The sequence below is a fragment of the Aegilops tauschii genome, chromosome 7 (assembly GCF_002575655.3).
Source record: "Aegilops tauschii subsp. strangulata cultivar AL8/78 chromosome 7, Aet v6.0, whole genome shotgun sequence".
NCBI classification, from domain to species: Eukaryota; Viridiplantae; Streptophyta; class Magnoliopsida; order Poales; family Poaceae; genus Aegilops; species Aegilops tauschii.
The window spans coordinates 51,013,445-51,031,749 of NC_053041.3; positions in this window are offsets into that span (position 1 = coordinate 51,013,445).

The window sequence follows — 18,305 nt, forward strand, 5'->3', positions numbered from 1 at the left end:
ATCGGTTAGTCCATTATAAAAGATATCAAGTATTTCAATTTTCTTGAGAGGATGATCAGGCAAAGCATTAAGTAATTGGAGAAGCCTCCCCAAGCTTGTGGGAGACTCTCTTCTTCAATTTGCACAAAATTATATATTTCCCTTAAAGCAGCTTGTTTCATATGAGCAGGGAAATATTTAGCAGAGAAGTAATAAATAATATCCTGGGAACTACGCACACAACCAGTATCAAGAGAATTAAACTATATCTTAGAATCACCCTTTAATGAGAACATAAATATTTTAAGGATATAATAGTAGCGAGTTTTCTCATCATTAGTGAACAGGGTAGCTATATCATTTAATTTAGTAACATGTGCCACAACAGTTTCAGATTCATAGCCATAGAAAGGATCAGATTCAACCAAAGTAATTATATCAGGGTTGACAGAGAATTCATAATCCTTATCAGTAACAAAGATAGGTGAAGTAGCATAAGCAGGATCATACTTCATTCTAGCATTCAGAGATTTTTGTTTCAGCTTAGCTAATAATTTCTTAAGATCACTACTATCATTGCAAGCAAGAAAGTCTCTATCAGTTTCTTCATCCATAACATAACCCTCAGGCACAACAGGCAATTCATATCTAGGGGGAGAATCTTCATCGTCACTTTCATCAATATTATCAGTTTCAATAATTTCATTCTCTCTAGCCCTAGCAAGTTGTTCATCAAGAAATTCACCTAGTGGCACAGTATTATCAAGCATAGAAGTAGTTTCATCATAAGTATCATGCATAGCAGAAGTGGCATCATCAATAACATGCGACATATCAGAATTAATAGCAGAGGCATGTTTAGGTGTCGCAAGCTTACTCAAAACAGAAGGTGAATCAAGTGCAGAGCTAGATGGCAGTTCCTTACCTCCCCTCATAGTTGAGGCATAAATTTTGGTTTTCTCGTCTTTCAAGTTCCTCATAATGACCAGCAGATATAAATCCCAAGTGACTCAAAGAATAGAGCTATGCTCCCCAGCAACGGCGCCAGAAAATAGTCTTGATAACCCACAAGTATAGGGGATCGCAACAGTTTTCGAGGGTAGAGTATTCAACCCAAATTTATTGATTCGACACAAGGGGAGCCAAAGATTATTCTCAAGTATTAGCAGTTGAGTTGTCAATTCAACCACACCTGGATAACTTAATATCTGCAGCAAAGTATTTAGTAGCAAAGTAGTATGATAATAGTGATAACGGTAGCAAAAGTAATATTTTTGGGTTTTGTAGTGATTGTAACAGTGGCAATGGAAAATTAAATAAGCGAAGAACAATATGTGAAAAGCTCGTAGGCATTGGATCGGTGATGGAGAATTATGTCGATGCGATTATTCATGCAACAGTTATAACATAGGGTGACACGGAACTAGCTCCAATTCGTCAATGTAATGTAGGCATGTATTCCGAATATAGTCATCCGTGCTTATGGAAAAGAACTTGCATGACATCTTTTGTCCTACCCTCCCGTGGCAGCGGGGTCCTATTGGAAACTAAGGGATATTAAGGCCTCTTTTTAATAGAGTATCGGACCAAAGCATTAACACATACTGAATACATGAACTCCTCAGACTACGGTCATCACCGGGAGTGGTCCTGATTATTGTCACTTCGGGGTTGTCGGATCATAACACATAGTAGGTGACTATAGACTTGCAAGATAGGATCAAGAACTCACATATATTCATGGAAACATAATAGGTTTAGATCTGAAATCATGACACTCGGGCCCTAGTGACAAGCATTAAGCATAGCAAAGTCATAGCAACATCAATCTCAGAACATAGTGGATACTACGGATCAAACCCTAACAAAACTAACTCGATTACATGATAAATCTCATCCAACCCATCACCGTCCAGCAAGCCTACGATGGAATTACTCACGCACGGCGGTGAGCATCATGAAATTGGTGATGGAGGATGGTTGATGATGACGATGGCGACGGATTCCCCTCTCCGAAGCCCCGAACGAAGTCCAGATCAGCCCTCCTGAGAGAGTTTAGGGCTTGGCGGCGGCTCCATGTCGTAAAACACGATGAATCCTTCTATCTGATTTTTTTCTCCCCGAATGTGAATATATAGAGTTGAAGTTGAGGTCGGTGGAGCACCAGGGTGGCCACGAGGCAGGGGGCGCACCCAGGGGGCAGGCGCGCCTGCCACCCTCGTGGACAGGGTGTGGACCCCTGGCCTTGATTCTTTCGCCAGTATTTTTTATTATTTCCAAAAATAATCTCTGTGAAGTTTCAGGTCATTCCGAGAACTTTTGTTTCTGCACAAAAATAACACCATGGCAATTCTGCTGAAAACAGCGTCAGTCCGGGTTAGTTCCATTCAAATCATGCAAGTTAGAGTCCAAAACAAGGGCAAAAGTGTTTGGAAAAGTAGATACGACGGAGACGTATCAAGGATGAGGCCACCTCAAGGAAGAAAGTGCTGAAGAAAGAGTATGGCACAGCTGTTGCAACTAAGCCAGGGTTGCATAAGAAGGCACCGACAAAGAGAGTCCAAATGTCAAAGCCAAGGAAAGTTCCAAAGGAGAATCCATGAAAGTCACAATAGAATCAGATGATGGTGAGACAGTTGGAGATGACAAGAAGAAGAAGAGGGCACGAATCACATCTGCAAAGGTTCTTGGAAAATCAACTATGGTAAGAGATTCAGAGGAAGAGGAAGAGGATGCTGCACCAGCACCCAAGTCTCAGAAGCTTATGGGCGATGGTATCAAGTCAGGGGCTGCAACATAAAAGCCTAAATCTGCTCCCAAAGCAACAACTCAAGCTCAGAAGCCCATTAAGCCAAAGAGAAGCACTAGAAATATTCCTGCTAAAGAGAAGAACAAGGCCCCAGTGCCTGAGGTTGAAGTAGAGGATGATGAAGCCCTAGTGCTAAGAAAACTGAAACCCAAGATTCCAGACCACAATGATGCTCATCTAGTGGCAGAGGACATGCACATCAGGAAAGATGCAGGACTGAGATTGTGAAGATAGCCTGATCCCTATGCTGTGAGGAGGAGGACTGCAGTTGACTACAGGTTTCACACTGAGGAACAACAAGATTTTTATGAGACTATTCTGCTTGACAAGAAGCCAATTGTCTGTGACATGAGATGGTTTGATTGTGAATACATCAAAGAGAAGGAAGATCACTTCCCAGGAGTATATGACAGCTTCAAAGCATCTGGTGTTGACAAGTTTGTTGGGCAGAGGCTCACCAAATGGAATGATGAGCTAATCATGCATTTTTATTCTACTGCTCATTTATATCTAGATGGGAGGATAGTATGGATGTCTGAAGGTACAAGGTACCAATCAAATGTTGAAGAATGGGGCAAGTAGATCAATGCCCCAGAAGAGCATGAGGATGACTTGGATGTGTATGCCAAGAAGAAGAAAGACCACAACTCTATGGCAAACATGTACAAAGAGATCCGAGATAAAGCTTTGGAGACATACAAGCTTGGATCTGTGCACCATTTGTTGTCTGGTCTACCCACTATCAACATCATCTTAAGGCATACCTTGCTACCCAAGTATGGAGATCACAAGATGATTATAGGACATTCCATCAACTTGCTGCAAATATTTGATGTGCCTCAAAAATTCAAGGTCATGAGTCTAATTGTGGAGACAATCAAGAGGACAGCTGCTGACCAAAAGAGATCATGTGGGTATGCTCCACATATTCAGGTGCTCATCAACTCCATGATGGGCACACACACTTACTTGTTGGACAAGGAGCATCTACCCCTGTACCCTGAATTTGAAGACAACACAGTTGTGATGAATGAGGATGAACCTTCATCAGCACAAGCACAAGAGAAGAGAACTAAAGCTAAGGCAAAGAAAGAGGCAAAGATGCCCAGTGTAGAGGAAGCATCTCAAGTGTTCTTAAGAGCAAACAAGATCAGCTAGCATATCTGATCCAATCTACTTTGAGGATTGAGAAGGGCTTGGCCACCCTGACTCAGAATCAGGAGAGCTTGGAAAGGATCATAGAGACCAAGTTCTATGAACTTGATTTAAAAGTCACTGAGATTTAGACTACAGTTGAGAAGCTCCAGGAGGATGCAGAAGAGAAGAAGGGGAAGGCTACTACAGATGCTTTTTAGCGAGTGCCTAGAGGTCAGAGGTATGCTGCAGTGTCAGTACTAGATTCTAGAGCTACATCGTCATCACCAGCAGCTACAGCTTCAGTGCCACCTCTAGCAGCAACTCCACCAGGTCCAACTACATCAACTGATGCCTTCGTCCTTGGAGTTCTCTCTACACCACCTCCCGAGGACCAAGCCTGAGAGACGCATAGCACTATGCATTTTCGAACTTTTTGGTAACTTGTTGCCAAAGGGGGAGAAATGTATAGATCATAGGCTTCGAGAGAGAGTGTTTTGTTTCTTTGTCTCTCTTGCTTTTGGTTGAATTTGATTGTGTGCTTGGTTGATACTCTATGTCTGTGTGAGATACTTGTTTGATCATATGCTACTTTAATGCTTGCTTGGATGATATTATCTCTTATATCCCATATATGGTAATTCACTTTGCTTGGTGATGAGTGCATGCTTTTAATTTCCATCATTTTGAGCGCTCCACCAAGATGTATGTGACATGGAAGGGTAACCCATGATCCTAATCGATTGTGCATTTGCATTCAAAAGCAAATTTTAAATAATGCACAAATTTAGGGGGAGCTCTTGCTTATCACATACTTCTCAAAGCGACAATGTATTTCAATCTTATGATTATTTGTCGAAGCTTTGATCTATATGTTTTCATCAATTACCAAAAAGGGGGAGATTGAAAGTGCAACTATCCCTGGGTGGTTTTGGTAATTCCTAACAACATATAGCTCATTGAGCTAATGCTATTTCAAGATAAATATTTCAGGAAAGCTCAATGATTGGCATGGCATGGATTAGAAATGTGGACCCCTCAAAATGCTAAGGACAAACGATTGGCTCAATCTCTAAAGCTCAAGACTCTACATTTTTACTTTTAGTGATCCAAGATCACATTGAGTCCATAGGAAAAGCCAATACTATTAAAAGGGGATGAGGTGTTGCTTAATGGATTGCTTGCTCAAAATGCTTAGTGATAAGCTCCAAAAACCCTCAACCACTTTCTCATATCCACATATGTCCCAAACCAAAAGTCAAACCGAAACATTCTATCCGGCGCCACCGAGTTCATCTGACATAGCCACTGCCACAAACCCTATTCACTTCGGTCTCACCAATAGGGATCTCGGTCTCACCGAGATGGGATTGCAAACACTCTGTTTCCCTTCGTAACTTTTCGGTCCAACCGAGCTGAGCGATCGGTCCCACCGAGTTCGCAATGCAAACTCTCTGTTTCCCCTTCGTAACATTTCGGTCTCACCGAGATGAGCGAATGGGTCCCACCGAGTTTGCGTGACCAACTCTCTGGTTAGCTTATTACCAAAATCGGTTCTACCGAGTTTGTGTAATCGGTCTCACCGAGATTACGTTATGCCCTAACCCTAATGAAATCGGTCCCACCGAATTGACATGTCGGTCCTCCCGAATATCCTAACGTTCACATTTTGAACTAACTCGGTCTGACCGAGTTTCATTATTAGGGTCACACCGAGTTTGGTGATTTGTGTGTAACAGTTAGATTTTGTGTGGAGGCTATATATACCCCTCCACCCACTCTTCATTTGTGGAGAGAGCCATCAAAACATGCCTACACTTCCAGCATACATTTTCTGAGAGAGAACCACCTACTCATGTGTTGAGGTCAAGATATTCCATTCCAACCACATAAATCTTGATCTCTAGCCTTCTCCAAGTTGCTTTCCACTCAAATCATCTTTCCACCAAATCCAAATATGTGAGAGAGAGTTGAGTGTTGGGGAGACTATCATTTGAAGCACAAGAGCAAGGAGTTCATCATCAACACACCATCAATTACCTTTTGGAGAGTGGTGTCTCCTAGATTGGTTAGGTGTCACTTGGGAGCCTCCGTCAAGATTGTGGAGTTGAACCAAGGAGTTTGTACGGGCAAGGAGATCGCCTACTTCGTGAAGGTCTACCCTAGTGAGGCAAGTCCTTCATGGGCGATGGCCATGGTGGGATAGACACGGTTGTTTCTTCGTGGACCCTTCGTGGGTGGAGCCCTCCGTGGACTCACGCAACCGTTACCTTTCGTGGGTTGAAGTCTCCATCAACGTGGATGTACGATAGCACCACCTATCAGAACCACGCCAAAAATCTCCGTGTCTACATTGCGTTTGCTCCCTCCAAACTCCTCTCTTTACCTTCATGTGCAATGTTTTACATTCCGCTGCTATACTCTTAGATTTGCATGTGTAGGTTGTTTGCTTGACTAGTGCTAAGTTGCTAAAATCTGCGAAGACTTAAAATTGGGAAAAGGCTAGATTTTTGTTTGGTCAAGTAGTCTAATCACCCCCCTCTAGACATACTTTCGATCCTACACCTATATTTAGTGCTAACAGGGGTTTCACTTTTTTTACGGTTCTATCACATCACGTGAAATGTTATAAGTAATAAGTACAAAACTAGGCACGCCCCATGGCGGCTGGCCAAGCCACACACGGCGCCCACATGCGTCGTAGATGAAAAAACAAGCAAGGTCAGGTCTCAGGTGCTTCAGAGTTACCTCCTCAGCCTTCATGACGAAATTTTACTTCAACTAATTTCACAGCTCTCGCCTTTATCTTTTTTTCTTGAAGAGTGCGTGTACTTTATATTATAGAAGGAGGGGTAAAGAGCCCTCATACACCCCTTATTTACAATGCGTATGAAACGCCCACTATACCCAGCCTAGTCCCGTCTACATAAGGATGGCTAACCCCTCTCACTCACCCACCTTGATAACTCCCCAAAGAACGTTGTGGTGTCGCACTTGAATAGGTCAGCCTTCTTCCACCACTACCAGGGAAATGCTTATACACAGGAGCTCACCGGTAGCGCTTTTAAAATGGAAGAGCTGCTGCTCAATAGTAGTAGCGCTTTGGCAGAAACAGCGCTGCTACTATGCAGATAGCAGTTGCGCTGTAGATATAAAACACACTACTATTATAATTTCCAGACCGTAGCAGGCAGGCTAGTTATACTAGTAGCGCTCACACGTAAAAAGCGCTACTGCTATTGAACTTAGCAATAGCGCTTGCCTCTAACCAGCGCTACTGCTAAATTCAGTCCCCTCCTAAGACCAAAGTTTAGTCCCACCTCGCTCCGCGAACAGAATGTTTACCACCTTAAATATGGTGCTTCTCAAATTATCACAACCACTTGGTCTTCATTGTAATCTATGTGTAGGATCTGTGGCAATATGAATCTATTCATACTGACAATTTAGATTCTACACAAAAAGATCAATGATGATCAATGCTTTTTTAATGCTAATGATCATAGCCTTATTAGTAGCGCTGGTGCTGAAAAAACGCTACTACTAATGATCATAGCAGTAGCGCTTGCTCCCCCAAAGCGGTACTTCTATTGTACTTAGCAGTAGCGGTGGCTTAGAACAGGCGCTACTACTACGGGGCACCTTATCCACATGCCCCGGCCCGCAGGCGTCCTCACACTGCACTCGCTCACTCGGCCGCGCGCCGTCGCCATCGTCGCCTGTCGTCGCCCGCCGTCACCCACCAGCGCCCCAAGGTACGTATCTGCCCCCTCCCTCCCTCTCCGCCCACCTCTCCCCTCCCTCTCGCCACCGTCCTCCTCTCGCCGCCCTCATCTCCCCTCCCATCGCCCCACCTCCATCCGTCGTCCCTCCTCCATCCTCCTCCTCCCTCCTTCCTCCCCCTCCATCTGCCGCCATCTCGGCCTCCTCCCTCTCTCCTCCATCCCTCCCTCCTACCTCCCTCCCTCCTGCCTCCCTCCCTTCCTCCCTCCTCCCTTCATCCCAGCCCATCTATGTTAATTATTTTGAGTAAAATAGAACATATAAGTTATATGAACAAAATGTAGGTATTTTGAATAGAATAAAATATAAAATATAGGTAGAATGTAGGTATTTTGAATAGGATAGAAGACTAGTGAATAGGTTTTTTGAATATAAAAAAGTTTTAGTAATATAATTTTTTAGGTATAGAAAATTTTCAATTATAAAAACCTATTGGAATGCTACATGAGAAATTTTTAGGTATCAAATTTGGTAACAAAAAATTTTAGTAAGAAAATTTAGGTATATAATTTTTTGTAATTTTTTAATATAGAAATGTATTGGAAAATTTAATTATTTTATGACATTATCACTTTGTCATCAAAGAATGCTATATGAGATTTGATGATCTAAAATTTTCACTCGGTGGAATATGTAGGCTTTGTAGATTCGTGTCTCCATGGAGTGATCGTCATCTGAGCTACCTCTACTTCCTCTACACCCGAGTCGGTGAGCTAAAAGTCCACCTCCTCCTTCTCTACTCCTCGGTGTTGAATAGAGTAGAACTAGAGTACAAATATATTGAAATGTGTTTGTCAATATTGAACCATTGAAATGCAATGAGCACCAGTTTATGCTCATGTGTGAATGCTTATGATAATTGATTCGGATATAATTTCAAGTTTAAGCATCGTTGAATGTGTATGGACATCTTTGTATCGCAGGGAAAATCCGAGTGGCCTATGTTCTGCTGGAGTGTTGATTTATTACCGTTCCGGCAAATTTTAGGCGCTCGATATGTCCTATTTTAGCAAAGGTCATGCCGGATTTTTCCGTGAATTTAAGCATGACTTGTGCTAGAATATGTAGGAAATATCTAGTGCCCCGGATTTGCTAGAAAGAGAATTAAACGACATTTCGAGTTGACTTTAAGTCTGTCGGGGCTCCATACATGACAGTAAAAAAATCAGTGAGGGAGAGTCTCCACCATATATGGGAGAAGAAGAATGCCGACTGTTGTCGTGGGGGTCGCTTCTCCTTCTTCTCTTTGTGCTAGACTTTTCTTATGCACTAGGGGAAGAAGGAGTAGCGACCATCATCGACGGTCAAAAATCGGTGAGGGAGTGTCCACCATATATGAGAGAAGAAGAATGACGACTTTTGTCGTGTGGGTCGCTTCTCCTTCTTCCCTTGTGCTAGACCTTTGTTATGAACTAGGGGAAGGAGGAGTGGCGACCATCATCGACGGTCGAAAAATCGGTGAGGGAGTGTCCACCATATAGGAGAGAGGAAGGAGAATCCCGACAGACCGATAGTCAAACCGCGATGAATAATAATTATCTAATTTAGTTTTTGTAGTACATATATTTAATTGTACAAGTTTAATCTTTGAATTATGAACATAGGAAATTTCGTCGATGTCGTCGTCGGACGACGAAAGTCTCTCGGCGGAGTGCAACTGCTGCAGCGATGGCCGGGGTCTATGCGACAGGCCTCACCTGGTAGAAGGTCGGCGCTTCAGCATTAAGCTCCAGGAGACCTTCGATGTTGAAACGGTACGCAACGACGACAAGTGTTTTTTCGTAATTAAGCACGACTTCTGCTTTTTCAACGTCTAATTGATATGTCCATTTTGTATCATGTTTTCTTACTACTATTTACAATGTTTTTATCCATAATAATGCTTTTTGGAGTAATTCTAATGCCTTTTCTCTCATAATTTGCAAGGTACACACCAATAGGGAGAATTCCGGCAACTGGAAATCTGGACCTGAAAAAGCTACGTCAGGCCACCTATTCTGCACAACTCCAAATGAGCTGAAACTTCACGGAGATTTTTGATGGGTTATTTATGAAATATTGGAGCAAATAACTCCCAGAGGGGGGACACCAGGTGGGCACAACCCACCTGGGTGCGCCAGGCCCCCAGGCGCACCCTGGTGGGTTGTGGCCTCCTCGGCCCACCTCTGGTGCCCATCTTCTGGTATATAAGTCATTTTTACCTAGAAAAAATGAGGAGAAGACTTTCGGGGCGGAGCGCCGCCATCTCGAGGCGGAACTTGGGCAGGAGCACTTTTGCCCTCCGGCGGAGCGATTTTGCCGAGGGAACTTCCCTCCCGGAGGGGGAAATCATCGTCATCATCATCACCAACAACTCTCCCATCTTGGGGAGGGCAATCTCCATCAACATCTTCACCAGCACCATCTCATCTCAAACCCTAGTTCATCTCTTGTATTCAATCTTGTTACCGGAACTATAGATTGGTGCTAGGGGTGACTAGTAGTGTTGATTACATTTTGTAGTTGATTACTATATGGTTTATTTGGTGGAAGATTATATGTTCAGATCCATGACGCTATTTAATACTCCTCTGATCATGAGCATGTTTATTATTTGTGAGTAGTTACTTTTGTTCTTGAGGTCACGGGAGAAATCATGTTGCAAGTAATCATGTGAACTTGATATGTGTTTGATATTTTGATAGTATGTATGTTGTGATTCCCTGTGGTGTCATGTGAACATCGACTACATGACACTTCACCACATTTGGGTCTAAGGGAGTGCATTGTGGAGTAGTAAATAGATGGTGGGTTGTGAGAGTGACAGAAGCTTAAACCTCAGTTTATGCACTATTCCTTAAGGGACCAGTTGGATCCTAGAGTTTAATGTTATAGTTAGAATTTATTCTTAATACTTTTCTCGTAGTTGCGGATGCTTGTGGGAGGGTTAATCATAAGTAGGAGGTTTGTGCAAGTAAGAACAGCACCTAAGAACCGGTCCACCCACATATCAAATTATCAAAGTAGCGAACACAAATCAAACCAACATGGTGAAACTGACTAAATGAAATTCCCGTGTACCCTCAAGAACGCTTTGCTTATCATAAGAGATCGTTTTGGACTGTCCTTTGCCTCAAAAGGATTGGGCTACCTTGCTGCATACTTGTTACAATTATTTTTACTTGCTCGTTACAAATTATATTGCTATCAAATACTCGCTACTTACAGTTTCAGCACTTGCACACATTACCTTACTGAAAACTACTTGTCATTTCCTTCAGCTCCTCGTTGGGTTCGACACTCTTACTTATCGAAAAGAGCTACAATTGATCCCCTATACTTGTGGGTCATCAAGGCTATTTTCTGGCGCCATCGCCGGGGAGTGAAGCGCCTTTGGTAAGTGGAATTTGGTAAGGAAACATTTATATAGTGTGCTAAAATTTATTGTCACTTGCTACTATGGAAAACAATCCTTTGAGGGGTTTGTTCGGGGTATCTTCACCTCGTCCGGAACCACAATTAATTTCCCCTCAACCTACTGCACCTACTGAAAATATTGAATATGAAACTCCTTCGGGTATGGTAGAACAACTACTAGCTAATCCTTATGCGGGAGATGGAACCGAACATCCTGATATGCACTTGATATATGTAGGACAAATTTGTAGATTGTTCAAGCTTGCAGGTTTACCCGGGGATGAGGTGATGAAAAAGGTTTTCCCTTTATCTTCGAAGGGAAAAGCATTGGCATGGTATAGGCTATGCGATGATATTGGATCATGGAATTGGAATCGTTTAAAATTGGAGTTCCACCAAAACAATTATCCTATGCATCTAGTTCATCGTGGTCGGAATTATATATATAATTTTTGGCCTCATGAAGGAGAAAGTATCGCTCTAGCTTTGGGGAGGCTTAAGTCAATATTATATTCATGCCCCAATCATGAGCTCTCAAGAGAAATTACTATTCAAAACTTTTATGCTCGGCTTTTTCGTAATGATCAAACCATGCTGGATACTTCTTGCGCTAGTTCTTTTATGAAGAAAACTATTGAATTCCGGTGGGATCTTTTGGAAAGAATTAAACGCAACTCTGAAGATTGGGAACTCAATGAAGGTAAAGAGTCAGGTATAAAAATTAAATATGATTGTGTTAAATCTTTTATGGATACCGATGCTTTTCAAAAGTTTAACACTAAATATGGACTTCACTCTGAGATAGTAGCCTCCTTTTGTGAATCATTTGCTACTCATGTTGAACTTCCTAAAGATAAGTGGTTTAAATATCACCCACCTATTAAAGATGAAATTAAAAAACCAGTACCGGTTAAAGAACAAACTATACTCAATAATGTTGATCCAGTTGTTCCTACTTCTTATATTGAGAAATCCCCTTTTCCTGTTAGGATAAAGGAACATGCTAAAATTTGAAATGTGGTTAACAAAAGTTATGTTAGAACACCTAAACCAGATGAACAAATTAGGGTGGAACCTAATGTTGCTATGGTTAAAGATCTCTTGGAAGAAGATATAGATGGGCATGTTATTTACTTATGTGCAGAAGCTGCTAGAATTGCTAAACCCAATAAAAGGGATAAACATAGACCGGTTGTTGGCATGCCTGTCATTTCAGTTAAAATAGGATATCATTGTTATCATGGTTTATGTGACATGGGTGCTAGTGTGAGTGCTATTCCTTACACTTTATATCAAGAAATTAAGAAAGACATAGCACCTGCAGAGATAGAAGACATAGATGTTACTATTAAACTTGCTAATAGAGACACCATATCACCTTGTGGGATTATTAGAGATCTTGAAGTCTTGTGTGGGAAAATAAAATACCCTACTGATTTTCTTGTTCTTGGTTCCACACAAGATGACTTCTGTCCCATTATCTTTGGTAGACCTTTCTTGAACACAGTTAGTGCTAAGATAGATTGTAAGAAACAAACTGTGGGTGTTAGCTTTGGTGATGAGTCCCATGACTTTAATTTTTCCAAGTTTAGTAGAAATCATCATGAAAAAGAATTGCCTAGTACGGATGAATTAATTGGTCTTGCTTCTATTGTTGTACCACCTACTGATCCTTTAGAACAATACTTGCTAGATCATGAAAATGATTTTCATATGCATGAAAGAAATTAAATAGATAAGATTTTCTTTGAACAGCGTCCTCTACTTAAACACAATTTGCCTATTGAAACTCTAGGAGGTCCTCCTCCACCTAAAGGTGATCCTGTGTTTGAATTAAAACAATTGCGAGACACTTCGAAATATGCTTATCTTGATGAAAACAAAATATATCATGTTATTATCAGTGCTAACCTTTCAGAACATGAAGAAGAAAGATTATTGAAAGTTCTAAGGAAGCACCGTGCTGCTATTGGATATACTCTTGATGATTTAAAGGGCATTAGTCCCACTCTATGTCAGCACAAACTTAATATGGAACCTGATGCTAAACCAGTTGTTGATCACCAAATGTTGGTTAAATCTGAAGATGAAAGAGGTGGTAAGAACGGAAATACTAAAACTTTTGGAAGCAAGTATAATCTATCCTATAGATGACAGTAGATGGGTAAGTCGTATTCATTGTGTCCCTAAGAAAGGAGGTATAACTGTTGTTCCTAATGATAAGAATGAACTTATTCCACAAAGAATTGTTACAAGCTATAGAATGGTAATTGATTTTAGAAAATTAAATAAAGCAACTAGAAAAGATCATTACCCTTTGCCTTTTATTGATCAAATGCTTGAAAGATTATCTAAGCACACACACTTTTGCTTCCTTGATGGATATTCTGGCTTTTCACAAGTACCTGTTTCTCAACCTGATCAAGAAAAGACCACTTTTACTTGTCCTTTTGGAACCTATGCTTATAGACGTATGCCTTTTGATTTATTTAATGCACCTGCTACCTTTGAAAGATGCATGATGGCTATATTCTCGACTTTTGTGAACAGATTTTTGAGGTTTTCATGGATGACTTTTTGGTTTATGGGAAGTCTTTTGATGATTGTTTAAGCAATCTTGATCGAGTTTTGCAGAGATGTGAACAAACAAATCTTGTCTTGAATTGGGAGAACTGCCACTTTAGGGTTAATGAAGGCATTGTCTTGGGTCATAAAATTTCTGAAAGAGGTATCGAAGTGGACCAAGCTAAGGTTGATGCAATTGAGAAAATGCCATGTCCTAAGGACATAAAAGGTATTCGTAGTTTCCTACGTCATGCTGGTTTCTATAGGAGGTTTATTAAAGACTTCTCTAAAATTTCTAGGCCTCTCACTAATCTTTTGCAAAAGGATATCCCTTTTGTTGTTTATGGTGATTGTTTAGAAGCCTTTGAAACACTCAAGAAAGCTTTAATCTCTGCACCTATTGTTCAACCACCTGATTGGAACTTGCCTTTTGAAATTATGTGTGATGCTAGTGATTATGCTGTTGGTGCTGTTCTAGGACAAAGAGTTGATAAGAAATTGAATGTTATTCATTATGCTAGTAAAACTCTAGACAGTGCTCAAATAAATTATGCTACTACTGAAAAAGAATTCTTAGCAGCTGTGTTTGCTTGTTATAAATTTAGACCTTATATTGTTGATTCCAAAGTAACTGTTCACACAGACCATGTTGCTATTAAATATCTTATGGAAAAGAAAGATGCTAAACCTAGACTTATTCGTTGGGTTCTCTTGTTACAAGAATTTGATTTGCATATTATTGATAGAAAAGGAGCTGAGAACCCCGTAGCTGATAACTTGTCTAGGCTTGAAAATGTGTTTGATGACCCACTTCCTATTGATGATAGTTTTCCTGATGAGCAGTTAGCTGCAATAAATGTTGCTAATAGTACTCACTGGTATGCTGACTATGCTAATTACATTGTTGCTAAATATTTACCACCTAGCTTTACTTACCAACAAAAGAAAAAAATCTTCTATGATTTAAAACATTACTTTTTGGATGACCCACATCTTTATAAAGAAGGAGTAGATGGTATTATCAGACGTTGTGTACCTGAGCATGAACAGGGACAAATTCTACGGAAATGTCACTCCGAGCCGTATGGAGGGCATCATGCTGGAGATGGAACTGCTCATAAGGTATTGCAATCTGGATTTTATGGGCCTACTCTCTTCAAGGATGCTCATAAGTATGTCTCATCTTGTGATGAATGCCAAAGAATAGGTAATATCGGTAAGCGTCAAGAAATGCCTATGAATTATTCACTTGCTGTTGAACCATTTGTTGTTTGGGTATTTGATTACATGGGACCTTTTCCTTCCTCTAATGGGTATACACATATTTTGGTTGCTGTTGATTATGTTACTAAATGGGTAGAAGCTATTCCAACCAGTAGTATTGATCACAACACCTCTATTAAAATGCTTAAGGAAGTTATTTTCGCAAGGTTTGGAGTCCCTAGATATTTAATGACTGATGGTGGTTCACACTTTATTCATGGTGCTTTTCGTAAAATGGTTGCCAAGTATGATGTTAACCATAGAATTGCATCACCTTATCATCCTCAGTCTAGTGGTCAAGTTGAGCTTAGCAATAGATAAATAAAATTAATTTTGCAAAAGACTGTCAATAGGTCCAGGAAGAATTGGTCTAAGAAATTAGATGGTGGACTTTGGGCTTATAGAACAACATATAAAAAAATCCTATGGGTATGTCTCCTTATAAAATAGTTTATGGGAAAGCTTGTCATTTGCCTCTTGAGTTAGAACATAAGGCATACTGGGCTGTTAAAGAACTCAACTATGATTTCAAACTTGCTGGTGAAAAGAGGTTATTTGATATAAGCTCATTAGATGAATGGAGAACCCAGGCTATGAAAATGCAAAATTATTCAAATAAAAGGTTAAAAGATGGCATGACAAAAGAATTCAAAAGCATGAGTTTAAAGTTGGAGAATATGTTCTTTTGTACAACTCTCGTTTCAGATTCTTTGAAGGAAAACTCCTCTCGAAATGGGAAGGCCCATATGTCATCGAGGAGGTTTACCGGTCTAGAGCCATCAAAATAAATAATTCCGAAGGTACTAACCCGAAGGTTGTCAATGGGCAACAAATAAAGCATTATATCTCATGTACGCCTATTAATGTTGAAAGTAATATTATCCAAACTTTGACACCGGAAGAACAAATAAAAGAGTCCTTCCGGAACACTCCAAAATCATCAAAATAAGGAGGTACGTGATACGGTAAGTAAACGGACTCCGAAAAATCCGCAAAAATGTTTTTTGTCAGTTTTGGAATATTCTAGAATTTTGGAATTAAAGAAACTTCCCGGAAGCGTCCCCTAGTGGGCACAAGACACCAGAGCGCGCACCCAGGTGGGCACACAGGTGGGTTGTGCCCACCTGGGACACCTTCCGGACTCCGTTTTTCTATCTCTTACTTGTCCCCCAAGATAAAAAAATCTATATGTACTTCCCGAACCTGTTAACCACCGTATCACGAAGAAATCCTCTGTTTTCTTTTCTTGCTGTTTTCTTACAGATTCAGCTAGACCAACATCATGTCTTCCTCACCCTTCAACAATGAAGAAGGAGATACAAGGTTGGTTCAGGAGGATCTAAGGAGGGATAACGCTGAAGAGATTGCTATGCAGGAAGTGGAGGAAAATCCTTTTGGGATTCACTTTCCGGCCTCCGAGAGGGGCACGTTAGCTGGCATCTCCACTCACCCTAATCCTCATCAAGCCATGGGATCATCTAGCAATCAAGCAAGCCTGGAAGTGCAAGAAGATCTCCCACCAAGGAGGCCCTTACACAGGTTACATTGTAACAACTTTCATAATTTGATTCAACAATTATGAGTTAGAGAACACTCCTCGTAGGCACATACCGTCCAACTGGGATATATCTCGGCCAAGAGAAAACAGTGCAGGAACCAAACCTTGGGGCCCTGAGAATAAACACATATTTGCTGAGGTGAAGAAAAACCATGAATTAATTCATCTAATTGTGCGGGAGATTCAAGGTTTGAAGGATCTACTGATGGTTATTTTCGAGAACACTTCTTCACCACCAAAGGAGAATTGAGTATCGGGTATGTGCACTCCCCTTGGCTTCCGCCAAGCTTGGGGGAGGTGCCCCGGTATCGTATCATCCCACTATCTTTTTCTTTTACTTATTTTGGTTTGATATTTTTCTTTAGAATGAATAAAGTTTAGTTCGATCCTTTCTTCTTTGAGAGTTTGCTTAGTGATCTATCATTGTAATCGTGTGCAAGTTATATAATAAAGTTAGTTTGTGTTTTGCTTTCTTTACTTTCATGTTGCAAATCACTACTGCACGATGCTGCTAACGCGACACTACGATCAGAGACCGTTCGAGATATTGTGTGCGATGCAATAATCGCAAACGGTGGTGTATTAAAACTGTCAAAAAAGGTGAAAACGTTTGCGATGGAGGATGCATCAAACACGGTTCAGATTTTAGTTCCGTGCATGATCCAGGGCATACGGTTCAGTCCAATGAACTATTTGCGATGAGGCGGAACAAAAGAAACGGGCAGCCTGATGAAGGCGTGTGCGATATAGAGCATACGGTTCACTCGGATGAACTGGTTGTGATTAGGCAACACAAAAGAAACGGGCAGCCAGATGAAGCTGTGTGCGATATACAGCATGCGGTTCACTCGGATGAACTGTTTGTGATTAGGCAACACAAAAGAAACGGTCAGCCAGATCAATGTGTTTGTGATTGAGGGCATACGCTTCAGAAGGATTAACTATTTGCGATTAGGCAACAGGACAGAAACGGGTAAGCCAGATCAAAGTGTCTGCGATTGATGGCATACACTTCACATGGATGAATTGTTTGCGATTAGCCACAACAAACTGAAACAGTTAGATAGATCAATGTGTGTATGCGCTAGATGGGCACACCCATTCTAATTAAAAGAACCGTGCGTGATGGTAATAACGAGCGCGCACAGTTGTTGGAACAAGACGTGTGCTGACATTGCCTATTGCGGTGCACCCTATGGTGCAAACGCCACGTACGTGGCCGAGAAGGCGTACGTGCCCACGTTACGCCCTCCGAGAATAGTGCCGCACTTATAACCGTCAGTGAAGTTTGAGCACGCGTCTCGTCACAATTTTTTTTAGAAGAACAGGGAGGCCGCGTCCCGTCACATTCCAAATTGCAAACCTGTTCACACCAATCAAAACCTAAATGGTTTCCCACTTAGGAGCGTATTACTACGCGGTTATAAATACTACTACTCCAAGATGACTGCACATTCCTCCTCAACTCCTCATCCACAAAATGCCAAAAACAAACAAGTCATTCATCATCGTTTCCTTGCGTCTGCCATGACCAGCGTGAGTCCTGGGTCGAGAGATTGCCACCAGGGAGAGGCGAGCCTGGAAGCGGGAGCATGAGAGATGTCCCGCCTCGCCGCAAAAGTAGCCAACATGTCCTGCCACACGGCCGTAGTAGCAGAGAGGTCCCGCCGCACCGCCGAAGCAGCACGGAGGACCCGCCGCGCCGTCGATGCAGCAGACTGGTCCGACCACGCCGCGGAAGCGGAGATGTCCCGCCGCGCCACGAATGCAGCAGAGATGTCGTCCCTTGCCACGGCGGCCTGGGAAAATGCCTCGCGG